Source organism: Lytechinus variegatus, chromosome 5 (assembly GCF_018143015.1).
Source record: "Lytechinus variegatus isolate NC3 chromosome 5, Lvar_3.0, whole genome shotgun sequence".
Lineage (NCBI taxonomy): Eukaryota > Metazoa > Echinodermata > Echinoidea > Temnopleuroida > Toxopneustidae > Lytechinus > Lytechinus variegatus.
In genome coordinates this window covers 23,114,007-23,131,816 of record NC_054744.1, presented here as the reverse complement: position 1 = coordinate 23,131,816, position 17,810 = coordinate 23,114,007, and the positions used below count along the sequence as shown (strand labels likewise).

General features: G+C 36.7%; 1 long non-coding RNA gene across 1 annotated transcript; it reads left to right on the top strand.

The window, feature by feature from the left end:
• Positions 1-143: 143 nt before the first annotated feature.
• LOC121415760 lies at positions 144-16,733 on the top strand. Its single transcript, XR_005970047.1, has 5 exons — positions 144-500; positions 12,078-12,252; positions 12,892-13,048; positions 14,791-14,916; positions 16,433-16,733. It is a non-coding gene; the product is annotated as an uncharacterized LOC121415760 (long non-coding RNA).
• The last annotated feature ends 1,077 nt before the right edge of the window (positions 16,734-17,810 follow it).

Sequence of the window (17,810 nt, the reverse complement as noted above, 5' to 3'; positions counted from 1 at the left end):
ATTCTCATTGGCTGAGAGGTACTGTTACTATGGTAATTGTCGGATAAAGCAGGACTTGTCGGATAAAATCCTTTCATGAAACGCTCCCCTGATGAATTTTGTCATCCAGAATTCTGCGAACAAACAGTAAAATTATACACAGTAAAAACGCTGTACAAAATATCGCTGTATAAGAGGTGCTGTATAATTTTTTGAACAGCACATGTTTAAGCTTTGATAAATATCGGTATAAAACACGGCGAATTGACCTGTTTAAGGTCCGTAGACAGAAGGCTTGAACAGGGGGTTGTACAAGATACCGGCACATGTAAAGCGCATGCGTACGCGTGCGCAGTGCTATGCTAGTGGTCGGAAGATGGCGTTGAGTATGTTCGACTCGGAGACTGCTGCAGTGCACTGGAAAAATCGTGTTTAATCTCCGTTTTAGAAAATGAAAGATTTGGGGGTGACAAACCTGCTTCAGGAGTGGGACTTCCCACATTTAGTTCCAATCTTTAGAGGTAAATTCAGTGCTTGATTTCGAGTGAATGTTCATGAATAATCTCAAAAGTCAATGCATTGTTACCGTTGTTGCAGTGGTTTTATTGTGTGTGCATGTACGTGTGTATTTCTATATGATGGTCGCCAAGTCAGAAATATATAGGCCTATGATTTTATTGGAAAAACCTCGGCTCGGCCGGCAGTCATTTTGAGATTGAAAAAAAAAATGGTGCCCCAGTCTGCGCACCCATTCACTTTTGCACGTGATTTGGAGATTTTGATGAGAAAGGCTGCATTTTGAGGCTGTCATAGGGTTATTTTTCCACCTTTGTGATCTGAGTCGGATTTTGCAATAAATATCTGTCTATGCATTAGATGTGTAAAGTTTGCATTGCGTATCTTATAGATTCTACTAGAATTGCGCAGATACGCATGTGCGCAGACTAGTACCTTGAGCGAAGTTTGTGCAGCAGGATCCACTCGTACTCCACTTAATTACCACTAGGGCCTACACCATGCTCCACTTACACGAACTTCGAGACCATGAACTCGATCTGATATTCTGAGTGACAAAACCCTTATAAAAAAAATTGAATGGTATACCATTGACTACCATTTATCATACACCATTGATATACCATTGGAATACCATTCGCACAGCACCCACCATACACCAATGGTATACCATTCAAACTAATTTAAATAATTCGGACCTTACTATTACCATATTCATGAGCACCATTTACCATTCATATACCATTGATCAAACACCATTCACCATTGATCTACCATATGGCCACTATAGACAGGTTTACCATTGACCACCATTCACCATTCAGCCACCATTCACTGGCCTACCATTTACCATTCAGCCACCATTCACTGGACACCATTGGCCTACCAATTACCTTACACCATTCACCATACACCATTCGCCTACCATTCAACATACACCATTCGTGTACCATTCACCATTCGTGTACCGTTCACCATTCGTGTACAATTCACCATCCGTGTACCATTCATCGTACACCATTCATCGTACACCATTCGCGTACCATTCGCCGTACACCATTCGTGTACCATTCACTGCTCACCATACACCATTCAACTACCATTCGTCGTACACCATTCACGTACCATTCACTGCTCACCATACACCATTCAACTACCATTCGTCGTACACCACACACCATTCACCATTGATTGACCATTCACTTTACACCATTCTACCATACACCGTATACCATTGACCTACCATTTACAGTACACCATTGGCCTACCATACACCATTGAACTACTATTCACAATACACCATAGGCTTACCATACACCATTGGCTTACCATACACCGTACACCATTGACCTACCATTTACCATACAACACTGTCATACACACTATACTATTAGTCAACCATTCAAATAACACCATTGGTCATACACTATAGACCACAAGTTCAATGGTAGACCAATGGTTTATACTGAATGGTAGACAGTAGAACAACGATGTGCAATGTATAGTAGGCCAATAAAGTACAGTGAATGGTAGACCATTGGTGAACAGCATATCTCTGGGGTTAGTGGTAGGCTTTATAATGGAATAAGTATACACAAGAAAAAAAATGAAAACAGTTACTTATTTCAAGAACGTCAATAAAATGTTTTTACTATAAGAAGTTTAAGTACAGCATAAATGGCACAGAGTATTCACAAGTATAGACTTTATAATTAAAGCACATAAGTTATTAATATATATGACTTAGCTACTCGTTGATATCTATACTCTGTCAATCTTGTTATCTAAAAGTAAACATGCATCAAGACAGAGTTTGATTGAAAAACACAACAAATGAAGGCTAACATTTCCAAGAATAAACCTGTTCTCTCATATTGCTTTTTACATGGATTGAGTACTTGGCAAAACCACTGTTCTGCATACAAACCTGATACTTGTAATACAACAAACTTGATGTTAAATCTGTTGTGTGTAATTGCTTTCAACGACATTAATAAACATTTTTTTACTAATAAGTTCAAGTACAAAAGAGTATTGACAGGTATGGCATAAAAGCACCATATTATGAATACATGTGACTGTGCGACTCCACAAGAGATCAATGATTGCACTCCACATAAATATTATGTTAATCTTCCTATAAACAAATTTACATGTAAGACAGAGTTTGGACAACAAACTAATGAACACCAAATTTCGAAGATTAAACTCAAAATGTGTGATAGCCTTCACATGGCCAAATGAATAAAGGGTACCACACCTAGAAGAAATGAAATATCCCCAAAAGGGGGGAAAATAGTACTCCCAAATTGGTCTCTTTTTTCTTTTCACCTAAAAAGATATATCAATGGCATGTTTCTACATAGAATTGTTAAAAGGTATTACCCGCCTAAGTATCCAGAATCCCTGATAACTTTCCTGTAGAAACAGACACGATGCGGTTTATTGATAAATTGCATCGCGCAAAATACGGTTCCTCATAACCATCTCTCTGAGAGGTGGTTATTGCCATGTTAATCCGTTTAACTTTTCTGTAAAAACACGGGGCAAAATAGCATACGTGTCTGGCTTAAGTGCTTGAACCAAGAAGTGCGATCTCACAGTAAACATATATTCTGGCCGTTTTTTATCTCGCCAGCTGATTGCGAAACGTGTACCTGCTACAATGAGTGAGATCTACCATGAATTTTGAAAATTTTCCTAACGAGATGCAATTTTTGACATACCAAAATGCAATGGGAGGTTATAGGTTGAATTTTCCGATTTCCACCGTATTTGCGACGCGAAATGCAAGTTAATCAGATTATTCAGTCTGTAGAAACAGGTTGGTTTAAGAACGATGAGGTTATTCAAGTCCGGAAAAGATAAACTGTTTTTAATGATTTACTGTAGAAACACGCCAAAAGTTTATCATAAATACAATAATGATACATTAAGAAATAAATAATATATCACACATAGAAAAAAAATATAATGAAAATAAGGAAAGAAAATTATTCAATTTGGAACACTAAAAAACAGAAGAAAAATAGAGACCTTTTTTGCAAAATATATAGAAAATAATATATACAAGATACCAACTTATTTCTTTTCTGTCTATTTTTGTTGTGTTAAATATGTGTGAGAAAGATTATTGTCTTACACAGTAAATTAATAGTCAATCGTAATTCGAGTCCGGAAAAGATAAACCGTTTTTAATGATTTACTGTAGAAACACGCCAAAAGTTTATCATAAATACAATAATGATACATTAATAAATAATATATCACACATAGAAAAAAAATATAAGGAAAATAAGGAAAGAAAATTATTCAATTTGGAAAACTAAAAAACAGAAGAAAAATAGAGACCTTTTTTGCAAAATATATAGAAAATAATATATACAAGATACCCACTTATTTCTTTTCTGTCTATTTTTGTTGTGTTATATTGTCTTACACAGTAAATCAGTAGTCAATCGTAATTTTTTACAACCGAGCTTGGACAAAATTTAAATTCATATAATACAAAAAATATATAAATTGTGATCTTGTATATTCATGAGGACTTGCAGAGAACAGTTTTAGCAAAAAATAACAACTTTAATTCGTCAAAACTTTGTTAATCCTAAACAAATTTGGATGAGATTTTCAGTGTTTTTTGTTTGTCTGATGTACAATGTACACTTTGAATTATATCACATAGCTTTCAGTCTCGAGTACCTCTAGCCCTTCAATCAAATTGGTTGGACGACCGGTTACACTTTACATATAACATAGTTATAAGGAGAATGAAGGGGACCATAGAAAGAAAGCATGAGAAAAGGGGAGATTTTGGTAGGGAGAGAATGAATCAGAAAAGGATCATGCTGAAAATTTCATTAAAATCTGATAATAACAAAGTTATTGAATTTGAAATTTAACAACATTTTGGTAAAAAATTAACCCAATGTACACACGATCGTCAGGAATATTTGTTAGGCTTATTCTATAAAATGAAATAATTATTTCATATTTTCATACATGTGTGTATGATATGTCCCAAGTATCATATCATTATTTCCAGCAATGCATATCTTCACATTAAAGGTCTAGTCCACCACAGGAAAGATTGTTTTGAATCAACAGAGAAAATCAGGCAAGCATCATGCAAAATATTTCATCTAAATCGGATGCTAAATAAGACCCTCACTTTTTGTTTTGGTTTTCATTGTTTGAATTGTACAATATTTCAATTTTTTTACAGATTTGACAATAAAAAATAAAAATAAAACTTTATTTCATAGGACAATGAGGAGAAAATTATAATATTTCATATTTAAAAAACAAAGAAAAGTGAATGAGTGATGTCATCAGTTCCCTCATTTGCATACCGACCTGGATGTGCATGTAACTATTAAGTGAAATTGAGCGAAACTTAAAAATGTCATACCTTTCTTATTTTTCATCCGATTTTTATGTTTGATTTTTCTCTTTTTAATCAAATCAACTTTTTTGTTAGGGTGGACATGTCTTTGAAATACATTTTCACTCCATTTTTTATAGTTCTCGGAGGACAAAATGTAAATTAGCGCGACTTCTTGTAATAAAATACAAAAGAACAAGTGGGGATATGACATCAGCTGGGAACGTCGTGGTCTAGTGGTTCTGACTCTCACCTTTCAAACAGAGGGTCGTGAATTTGAGTCCTAGCCATGGTGTGTTTTCCTTCAGCCCGAATTTCATCCACACTGTGCATCACTAGACCCAGATGAAGTGAATGGGTACCCGGCAGGATTAATTCCTTGAAGCTGTAATAAGAAATATTGGATGAAAACAATGCAAAGGACAGTATATTAGCTAAGGGTTCAAAATATGAATGCTTGTCATTTGTGTAAGCTTTCTTTAGAAGTTCATATATTTTTTATATATTGAGAAATTTGCAGTATACTCTACCATTCAATTGAATGATACCAATTAACAAATATCAACAAAACATTTTGTAAAATATGATAAATAAATTTATGTTTAACCATAGATGGGTAGACAATAACCTATTATATAATGGGAGGTTGCCCCAATGATGACAAATACCACAACAAATGAATACCTGGGGAAAAAGTGTCCACCCTTCCCCCCTCAGCCAACATACTGATTTTTTTCTGGGGGGGTGTCAGAAAAGACGTGTGCTCCTCTAAATAGGGATGACATTTGTCCTTTCTAAGGATTTTTTACCATTCCTGACAAGGTTTTTTTCAGCTATGCCACTGCAGGAATACAATCTGTTTTATCTCATGAAGCTTTGCATTTTTTTCTACTGAAGAAAATTCTTACACACCTACCTGTCGTGTCATTCCAAGATAAGGCTGGATCATCTACCTTATCATCCAGTGTATCCGTCGTCCAAACTTTGAAAATGAAATAAAATCAATTTAAGTGTTGTAAAATCTGCATGTATGTGCAGATACAAACAAAAATAGAATACTAATATAGTAATAGAAAAATAATGATCTTAGAACTTTAATGTTAAAGATATTTTTCATGGACCTCTGATTACCAGCCCAGAATTTAGGATAAAAATAAGGAAATGTGATAGTATTTCAGCGTAGTTCAGACAAGGCTGTATTATAACTGTGCATGCTTTATACTAGTAATAGCTATGTCATCTGAAATCAAATTTCTAGAGCAGCAATTTTCAAGAGGGTAATCGATGACATAAATTCCATTTTTCTGGTATTGACAATCGCAGAAGCAGATCCAAGTGGGCACATTTGACCTGTGCCCCCACCTTGAGAGCAATAGTTGATGTGTTTGATAAAAATGTGGCTTTCTTACACAAGTGTTCTCCCCCCCCCCTTCGAAAGTTACAGCAAATATTTATATTAAAAATATTGTCTCATACAAGAGGATCTCCTTTTTGGTTTGCTTGTTATTTAAAGTTTCCTTGGGAAAATGTGCCCCACTACCCCCTTTGAGAAATCATGGATCCGTTCATGGACAATCATATGCCAGTGGATGAGCTCCAGACGTTTTTTAGGCAAGTTTTGATCAGTAAATAAATAAAAACAGATAAAATGTGATCACAGGCAAACTTAACTTTAAAAGAGGATAAAATTTACTTTAAAAATTGATATGCCTAGCCCCATGAAAGGATCTAAGAATACCCTCCGGCACTAATGCAGTTTCACACCAGCCAACTCACAGTGAACAATTGTGTACAACGGATAGCGGAGCGTGAACGTAGCGGTCGTGTACATTTTTGCTTATTACATGACGTCATCCAGCCACTGCCGAGAACCAATTTATGAATGAAAATATAGTAAGCATGCGCAGTGCAAGCCTTTTGTTTCCCCACACAGAATTCCACCAAAACAAGTGTGCAATTCCCTATCACCTCGTACCAAAATCGACCTAGAATTTCAATTTTCCTATATTTTATATGAATTATGAAAGGTATTCTCGGAGGATCTATTTTCTCACCGATACCGCACAGGTAGGCGAATTTTGAATACTTCTTGCTTTTCCGTCAAAATCTTACGAATTAGCGTCTATATGTCATCGTGTTCCTTGGAATTTGTAGAGTCTATCGCAACGTGCATAAAGTCAATTGGCTTCCGGGTTTTGGAGCGTCGCGTGAATATGCATGAAATTGCAGTTTCGATAATTTTCGATCGATACCGGAGCGATCCGATCACGAACCAAGACCATTTACCGTGTACACAACATGACCGGATATCGTTATCGATACTTCCACACGCAGTCCAAAGGAATTATTTTTGGGACCACGTGGTCATGACGTGATCTGCGCTATTGACCAATCAGCGGTCTTCGAATCGCTGTGCGGAGACGATCTATCCGTTGTACACAGTCTATGGACAATTGTTCGTTGTGCATGCAACTTCAAGCAAAACTCCCCACCAGAATAGTCTACACACATTTTGAGATCAATACACAATATGCCCACCACTTTTCAAAATATTGCGGATCGCTTGGATTCGCCGTCATGTTGATATGGACCGAAGTTATGCGATCAAAAGATTCGCATGCGGCATGCTGGCAGTTTGTTTGCCACATGTTAGCATGATTTGGTTGCTAACTTCAGTCCATATAAATATTACGGCGAATCCGAGAGATCCGCGAAGTGATGTCTACGGATTAGATCAACGACGTCGAGATCGAAGACTAAATACAGCCATTCCCAATATTTTGAAAAACGGTGGGTATATTAACATCGAAATGTGACTGAGAGACCTGTCATGACATTTGGGAACAAGTTTTGGTGATGAGGTATGCTGGTAATCGGCCGGTGCAAAACTGCATTAGCACCAGTTTTCTCTGCATATTTATTGCAGCCTCTGTAGAAAAATTGAATAGGAATCGTTTGTCACTCCGTCCAGTCACAGTTCCACACACAAATGGCACGTTTTACCATTGAAATAGTATGTGCAATGAGTGGTGTGTACAGTGTAGCAAAGTTATAGACCTGCGTAGCCTTTATCATTTTTTAAACTTTAGGACCCTTACCATGTTTCACCTCCATTTTATCTCATTTACCAACATCTATCAACAACAACAACAACAAATTATAGGCCTAATTTCAAAGCAATATTTGTCGGCAAGTTTTCAATTTCAGTAAATTAACGTGTGCAGTAACGGTCTATTTATTCACAATTAAAACTTTGACAGTCTTGACATTAGCATTAACAAATCATTCACGAATTCAATGTATTCAGAGATGGTTTTTGTAAAACATTGACAATAAACATCAGGCAATATGAGCGAATTACTATTCAATGCTCGCCGATCTTAACTCTGCCAATACAAAGCATAAACCATAAGCACTCCCTATCGTCAAAGCCACGTCCCGGCCCGTAGAGCAGCGGCCAGCGCCAACGGGGCAGTGACGGTGGCAGTGCAGTGGTCGTGCATGTCGTGGCAGTACAACGACATCTAACATTTTGAGACAATTTGAGAAATAAATCAAAGAAAATTGTTATAGAACTTACTGTTATAGCCTTCTACAAATGACTTTGAAGTCGCTGTCCGAATCTGACCCGTGTTCCTTTAGTTTTTGATGAATTATCGACGGACTTATCAACAGCAAAACGGTAGTACCGGTAGATCGAGTTTTCTTTTTCAAATATTGCACTTGGCGGTTAGACGTTCGCGCGTGCGTAGTGCGAGAACAACACGTATAATAGAGCTACCTGGCAAGCAGCCAAGCGGCCCCTCTCGCCAAAGCATATGGGGGGGATAAATTATGACAAAATATGGGGGGAGGGGACTTCTTCGCCAAGATAAATACACATCCCGATATGGGTGGGGGGGGGGTGAATTAAAACCAAATCAGGGGTGTCTTTTTCCTCTCGATTGGTTCTGGGTTGGAAACCATGATGGCGTGAGTGCATGCCACTGTTTTCCTTGGATCTTGGAATCTATGAAAAAAGTTTTCGATCCCTTCACTTTTTTTTCCTGTTCTCTATGTTATTTTCTTTTTTATTTTCGTTGTCTTTTTTTCTTTTCTGTTAATCTTTCTTTTCTTCTTTGCCTTTTTTCTTTTCTTGTTTTTTCCCCTTTATATATATATTTTTTACTCACTCCTCTTCCCTTTTAATTTGCTTTTGTAATGATTGAAATTGAGATTTCATTCAGTAGATTTCTTTTCTGTTACATTGTACTATACCCTGTATGGCGGCAGGGAATTTTGATAGGGGTGGGGACCATGTGGATAAATCATTTCAATCAAGTAATGCCGGCCTATAGAATAGCTCTCCTCTTTATAAACGCCGTCCACAAGTGGGAAAGAATATTTAGAGCCTAAAATAGAATTAGAATTTTGGAAATATCATTTGTAAAAAAAGGGTGAAATAATTCATGATTGGAAGCAGCTATAATAGCGTACAAATGGGTCAGATGGGGCTTTTGACGTTGCAGACAGACCAAATCAGGGTTTGCGGATGGGAATTTGATAGAGGTTGGGGGACCAAGACAACCAACAGTGAATTCATTTTTAGCAAAATATGGGGCATTGCAAGAAACTTGCAATCGAAGCAATCGAACGCAAATCAATTTCAGACTCCAAAATCATGAGAGTCATACTTTTCATTGCAAACTTGCAACTGATCCATAAAAAATCCAAATTGATATGTTCTAGATAAACTTAATGTATCATCACCTGTAAATTTGCATCTGATCGAATTTTGGGATTGATTGCAAATATCTTCTTGGAACACTAAATATATAGTTCTTTTTATAAAAAGCGGCCATAAACAAGCAAAATGATTATAAAAATAGAATAAAACTTATTAATTAAAAATTAAAACCCTTTTTATCAAAAAAGATTTCATTGACCGATTGATTTTATTTTTGCATGCACCCATTGCATCAGATTTAAATTTATGTACAATAGTAAAATATAACAAATTTATAATATTTTATCATAACCACTGGATCAATAATATTTAAACACATATAGACCTTTTACTTAATAAGGACAAAGACAATTTAAAAGAATGCAAGAGACCATGTTTACAATCATGAGCGATTACACTTGATTTGGGGAAGCTGCTCGCATAAAAGTCACAGGTCAAATATTTAATTAACTCTAAATACCTTTTAATCTTTGATATATTTTCTTTAAATCTTCGGAATTATGTTAATGGGTAATGCAATTGGGCATATCATTCAGCATTAACACAAATGGCATTCATTAGGCAAACACCACTAAGCCACTATAGCTTTACAATTATCCAACATGATTATATTATATACCACTAGGCACATACTACTAAGACACCATATTGATACCAATCATACCATTATAGAGACACATACTACTGAGACACCATTGAATACCACTGAGACACCATTGTATACCACTGAGACACCATTGGGTATATAATGGTATACCATGCAGTCATACCATTAGAGGCACATACTACTCAGACACCATTTGACACCACTGAGACACCATTGGGTATATGGTATACAATTCATCATACCAGTCATACCATTATAGAGACACATACTACTGAGACACCATTGAATACCACTGAGACACCATTGTATACCACTAAGACACCATTGGTGCATGGTATACCATTCATTATACCGGTCATACCATTAGAGGCATATACTACTGAGACACTATTGAATACCACTGAGATACCATTGTATACCACTGAGACACCATTGGATGTATGGTATACTATTCATCATACCAATCATACCATTACAAGCACATACCACTGAGACACCATTGAATACCACTGAGACACCATTTTATACCACTGAGACACCATTGGGTATATCATGGTATACCATGCAGTCATACCATCAAAGACACATACTACTGAGACACCATTGAATACCACTGAGACACCATTGTATACCACTGAGACACCATTGGTGCATGGTATACCATCCATTATACCAGTCATACCATTAGAGGCATATACTACTGAGACACCATTGTATACCACTGAGACACCATTGGTGTATGGTATACCATTGATCATACCAATCATACCATTACAGGCACATACTACTGAGACACCATTGAATACCACTGACACACCATTGTATACCACTGAGACACCATTGGATGTATGGTATACTATTCATCATACCAATCATACCATTACAAGCACATACCACTGAGACACCATTGAATACCACTGAGACACCATTGGGTAAATGGTATACCATTCATCATACCAATCATATCATTAGTCACATACCACTGAAACACCATTCGGTATATGGTATACCATTTACCATTAAATAAACTACCAATTACCATTAAGAACTTACCATTGAAACACCACTTAAATACCATTCGCGTACCATTTACCATTCAGATTACCATTCAACTACCATTCGGCACCATTCAAATACCATTGGCGATTTTTATAAGGGAAGGTGGGATTTTATGGGGGTGAAATATGAAATTCACGCAACATCACGATCTTTACACAAAGTTTCACTTCTTTCCATGCTTCTATTAGTATTAGTCTCAAAATTGGTGATTTGAATTATAGCCTACATGAACTGTGATGAAGATCCTCACACATAAATAATTCACTGCCGATGATCGCATGCGGATGCGATATGCGCGAGGTACCGGGTCCGGTACAAGCTCGGACCGGGCCGTCCTCAAGCACATAGCCTACGTGTAATGTAGGCCTGGCTAGATCTATTTCTAGTCAACTTTATTCAATTTTGTACGTCTACATATGTGTATGTTAAACCCCATTAAAATCTAGGTCTATACTATAGGTCCAAACCTAGATCTAAATCCTGGCCTAGCTTGGCCAATAGTCCCTTATTATTAGCCAGCCTAGCGAGGAAAGGCCTACATGCAAATAGCAACAGATCTAAATGTTACATTGTAATTGCAGATGTATGTACAGTTTGTGAATGATCAGAAACTAATTTTGAATCTGAGATACAGGAATTACATTTAGGTTGACTTCATGTAAATTCCCCACTGTGCACAAGGGAATTTTTTATTGAGAATTTCTACAATTTATCCACTTATTCCATCAGTTCTCTATAGAATAGTCAGATAACTTGTGTAATAATTAATGTTACTATTCTTGATCTTTGATTCATGTTTATCACAGTTAAATGTTGCAGAAGATGAGCACGAAGTCACCTACTGGATGCAATATTACTCATCACCTGACAACATTGTTGTTAATGTGACGAACCTCGGTACTGAGATATGAGTTGACTAGAGGAAACCCGCGACCAAGCACAGCAGAAATTCTTGACAAATATCTACAGCTTTTGGGAATGGTAAAATAACTTGATTACTTAGTGCAGTGGATTCGCATTATGAAAAAAAATATAATTTAATTGTTCGAAGTTGAACGAAGCATTTTTGGTTATGAATTTCCAAAATTATTCTCTTTCTTGCTTGAGAATATAGTGCAAGATCATAGGATCACTTACTCTGCCTCAGTGTTAAAAATTCAGTTGCATCTTAGTTGTCATAATTCTATGATTAGTGGAAAAGTTGTTCTGAAATCCGATTGGAAAGATTAAGTTACGTCTTCTTCCCATGAATGTCAATCTCTGGCGGGGGGGGGGGATATTAATTTCCCCACCTAACTCCCCCCCTCATTTTGCAAATACTAAGTATTTTCCTCCAGTGGTTAATTACTCTAATAGTGATCAATATTTTTAAAAATGTGATAAATGGTTAGTTAGAAAGGTCAATGTCAAAGCTCACTAGACTTTACTTGATTTGTGCAGTGTGTGCATGTGACCTAGGGTTTTTGTTACAAACATTGATAAGTTTTATTTTTTTATTTAATGAGCAATATTTAGCATGACTTTAATTACAATGTACCGGTAATGTATGAAAACATGGTATTGCTGGTAATTGTATTATGTGTTATACAGCTTATATATAAATACTTATTTCATTTTCAGATTGATCAAGACTTTGATTTAACAATTGATGCAGCTCCTGGTGCCCTTTTCACAATGTGGCCAAAGTTGTCCAGGCAGACTTTGGAATTTGCGGAGAAGATTAATCCAGGGTATAGAAAGATCCTAGGGGCTGGAGTGGACCAGAAAATGACGCAGAGTAAGTTTTAGTCTTATAGTTATACTCAATTCAAACTTACAGTAGCAGTGCGAAGACTTTTACAAAGCTGCATCAATTAGCATTTAAACTGCAAAAGAGGATATTTCCTCTCCAGGTGTGTAAGAATAACAATGCTTACAATTTAAAGTGAAATCAGTGTTCTTATGTACACCGAATCCTGTCCAACATAATTAGTATAGTTAATGGACCTCATCGAAACAAGCAAGTGATGTTCTACAGTAACATACACCAATTCAGAGTAATGATTTCTGAAGAGGAAGTAACACAGACCCTTTTTTTTTACTATCGTGTTGCACAAGCCATTAAGAGAGATAATTGACTCTCAACATAATACCAGCTGAACACTGCGCACAGCATTATCAGCATTATTCACCATTATTGCATTATTGTGTAGGGGGGGGGGGCACTCAGTATATAATGCATAGTGGGTATGTGCAGCGGAGGGGACCCCCATTTTTACACTCAAATTTCCGTTCCAAGGCATAGCATTTTTAGCCTATTAAGAAAAAGAACAAAGAAAGCCACTCCAAGGCATATTATTTTCTTCTCGTGAAAAAGGAATCCGCTCCAAAACTTCGCATATTTTCTGTTATGCCGTTCCGATCGATCTGCTACAATGAGTCGTAATTTTGAAAAAGCAGCCGCTGCAATGAACGCTGTCTGACCATTGCCTCTGTGCTAGCGCACCCGCTGCCCATGCTGCCGGTCTAGCTGCATGCACGTATGCCCGTTCCATAGGGATGCATGAAGGCACTCACATGCAGGCGACTCGTTCCAAGGACCCCCGATTTCACAAACATTTGTAGTTCTGAAGCCCGTTCCGAGGACCCTCCTTTTTACAATTAGCCCACTCCAAGGCCCCCGTTTTTTGTCTCGCCCGCGGCACACCCCACCAATTTTTGGGTCGAGTGCCCCCCCCCCCCCCCCCCCCGGATTGTGTAGCAGTAATGCATTGCAGGAATTTCAAATGGGAACACTGACAAAACTTGAATAACTTTGTACTCAAGGCTTTTAATCAAACTTGGAGAGAAGCATGGTTATATGCAAATTTATTTCAATTTTACCAAACATGAGGGTCACCTCATGGGTCAGGCTGATGATGAGCATGGGTCAAAGTTAAGCCTATTAGGGCAAGTTTTGTATTACAGCTCATAACGTTTGATCCATGTACAGTGTATGCCCATTTTTTTACCAAACTTGGATGGTAGATGTCCCCGGGGGAGTGGGGGGGGGGGTTGAAGGTCACCTCCAGGTCAAATGTTACAGCAGGGGTTGAAGAACTTTTGGAGCTCATTGTTAGGATTTTGGTTTGTTTGTTTAAATTTCTATCATCACTCATAAATTGTTACCAATCTAAGAGAGATGATGTTCTTCAGAGATTTGAAGGTCACCTCCAGTTCCAAGGTCACAGGCAGGGGTCAACAAGCCTTTTGAATATAAAATGATTTTGTTGTATATTAATGGGTGATACACATTTTGGCTGAAATCACCATAGTGAATCCCTTTATTACCTTCAATCCTTATAATATCTCAATTATATACTTGTACCCATTCCACTTGTAAGATTGAATCTCACTTGCAGGCAAACACATTTAGTTTGAAAATGCTGATATCTCCTCACCTTCATCTTTCTTTCCTATTTTCTTTGCTCCCATTCTTATTTTGTTTTCCCTTCCTTCACCGGTCACTTCTTTGCTCAAACCGTATTTTCATTTATACAGGTCAACAATGAAGAAAATTTGGCTTTCAGTACTTCCTGGGATTTTGATCGGCAGAACGAAAGGGGAATGAGGCAAATTAAATGTGCCGTACTTCAAAGTCTTGAATCTTTCATCAATCTCCAATTAGTAAGTATTGATTATCATCTTACTTTTTCAAAGTTTTTATTTATTTATATATTTATTTTTTGGCCAATTTAGGTTAAAGCTCTGATTTTCCTTAACAATATTAGAACGTTACTGTTGGCAATCTTTGAGAGCACTTAGGTTTGACTGTAGCGCATGCTCACTTGACCAAGGCAAGTGAAAATATCAAAGTGCTTAAGTTGCTTACCCAAAAAGGTAAAAAAAAAAATTTAATGTGGGCAAGTAAAATTTTGACCCCAACATTGAAATCTGTTCAGGGCAGCTATCTGACTGTATTTGTTCTATCTAATAATCCTGATACTAATCTCAATTCTGTAGCGCAAATCATAACAATGGAATAAGTTCACACAATGACTTAGTCAATACCTATTCTGCATGTATGTCATGGTTGTTGGATGTCTATGCAAAACTGCACATCTTGCGAAGACTTGAAATCTCCTTAAATGCAGTTCTCTAAACTCAGAAAAATACCTCCTATGGTTTTACCTCAATAATGTAATGAGATCAACGCTGATTCATGTTATTTATTTTGTGGGGGGGAGCAATAGAAGTCCTTAAAGGGATGGTCCGGGCTGAAAATATTTATAGAGTAGAATTCACTGAGCCAACTGCCAAAAATTTCATCAAATTGGATAACAAAGTTATTGAATTTTAAAGTTTAGCAATATTTTGTGAAAATAGTCGTCATGAATATTCATTAAGTGGGCTAATGACGTCACATATCCACTTGTTCTTTTGTATTTTATTGTATGAAAATAGGTTTATTCAATTTTTTTCCTCCAAGAACTAGAAAAATTGGATTGACATTTCATTTAGTGCATTAGATATTGATTGCTGCAACTTATTTCATTATAAAGGAGACATACATTGTATTATTCACACAAGTATGAAATAATGAAAAAATATGGTTTTATGTAATAACATAAGAAAACAGAAAGTGGAGATGTGACATCATCAGCCCACCTAATGAATATTCATGACGACTGTTTTCACAAAATATTGCTAAACTTCAATAACTTTATTATTTGTTATCCGATTTTGATGAAATTTTCGGCATTTTGTTCAGTGAATTCTACTCTATGTATTTAAGACATGAATATTTTCAGCTTTTGACCATCCCTTTGAAGATATTGGCTAACAATACCACAATTAAAAAATCTGAGCTGCATGATTTCCCATGCTGAAAATCGTAAGTTGACCAGATTCACTTGCCCATTTCATTATACATGATGGCCCAAAAAGAATAGAACAATTTAGATCTTTAATTTCAGTGATATAGCCAAAGTGTCATTGTATTGGATATTTCTTTTTTTTGGTAGAATGATGTAATTTGATGTTTTGTGAACCCTTGTCATTATGATTTTCGAAATATGTATTTCCCACTCCTGTATTACCAACCCTGCTCTTAGTATGTAAGGTATAATACAGATTATCCAACTAGATGTCTGTGTGATTGGTCTTCTACCCCCTTCGATTCTTTGTTTTGCACTTTATTTAGGAAGGAGCATGAACAAAAAGAAGATGAACAGGAATTGACAATGGCGCGTTCCATACCTGGGAGTGATTGCACAGTGGCACCCTTGGACCTAATTTCACCCTGACATCAAGTCTGTTTTAAGGAGAACCATGAGAGAAATTAATAAATTAAAGTTTGCCGAATATCAAAGAATAACAGAGTTATGAGGCTTCAAAGTTTTAAATTTGTGACATGACATGCGAGCAGCTCCCAATATGTCAATCATGTAATATAAATTCCATAAATTGCCATTTTTTAATGGTTTTTGTCTCACCTGAGACGGCGGCGGCGTCAAATCTTAACCTGAGGTTAAGTTTTTGAAATGACGTCATAACTTAGAAAGTATATGGACCTAGTTAATAAAACTTGGCCATAAGGTTAATCAAGTATTACTGAACATCCTATTAGAGTTTCATGTCACATGACCAAGGTCAAAGGTCATTTAGGGTCAATGAACTTAGACCATGTTGGAGGGATCAACATCGAAATCTTAACCTGAGGTTAAGTTTTTGAAATGTCATCATAACTTAGAAAATATATGGACCTAGTTCATGAAACTTGGCCATAAGGTTAATCAAGTATTACTGAACATCCTATTAGAGTTTCATGTCACATGACCAAGGTCAAAGGTCATTTAGGGTCAATGAACTTAGACCATGTTGGCGGGATCAACATCGAAATCTTAACCTGAGGTTAAGTTTTTGAAATGTCATCAAAACTTAGAAAATATATGGACCTAGTTCATGAAACTTGGACATAAGGTTAATCAAGTATCACTGAACATCCTGCACGAGTTTCACGTCACATGACCAAGGTCAAAGGTCATTTAGGGTCAATGAACTTTGGCCGAATTGCGGATATCTGTTGAATTACCATCATAACTTTGAAAGTTTATGGATCTGATTCATGAAGCTTGGACATAATAGTAATCAAGCATCACTGAACATTTTGTGCAAGTTTCAGGTCTCATGATTAAGGTCAAAGGTCATTTAGGGTCAATGAACTTTGGCCGAATTGGGGGTATCTGATGAATTACCATCATAACTTTGAAAGTTTATTGGTCTAGTTCATTAAACTTGGATATTATAGTAATCAAGTATCTCTGAACATCCTGTGCATGTTTCAGGTCACATGACCAAGGTCAAAGGTCAATGAACTTTGGCCGAACTGGGTGTATCTGTTGAATTACCATCATAACTTTGAAAGTTTATGGATCTGATTCATGAAACTTGTACATAAGAGTAATCAAGTATCACTGAACATCCTGTGCGAGTTTCAGGTCACATGATCAAGGTCACAGGTCATGTAAGGTCAATAAACTTTGGCCATGTTGGGGTTTTTTGTTGAATAACCATCATAT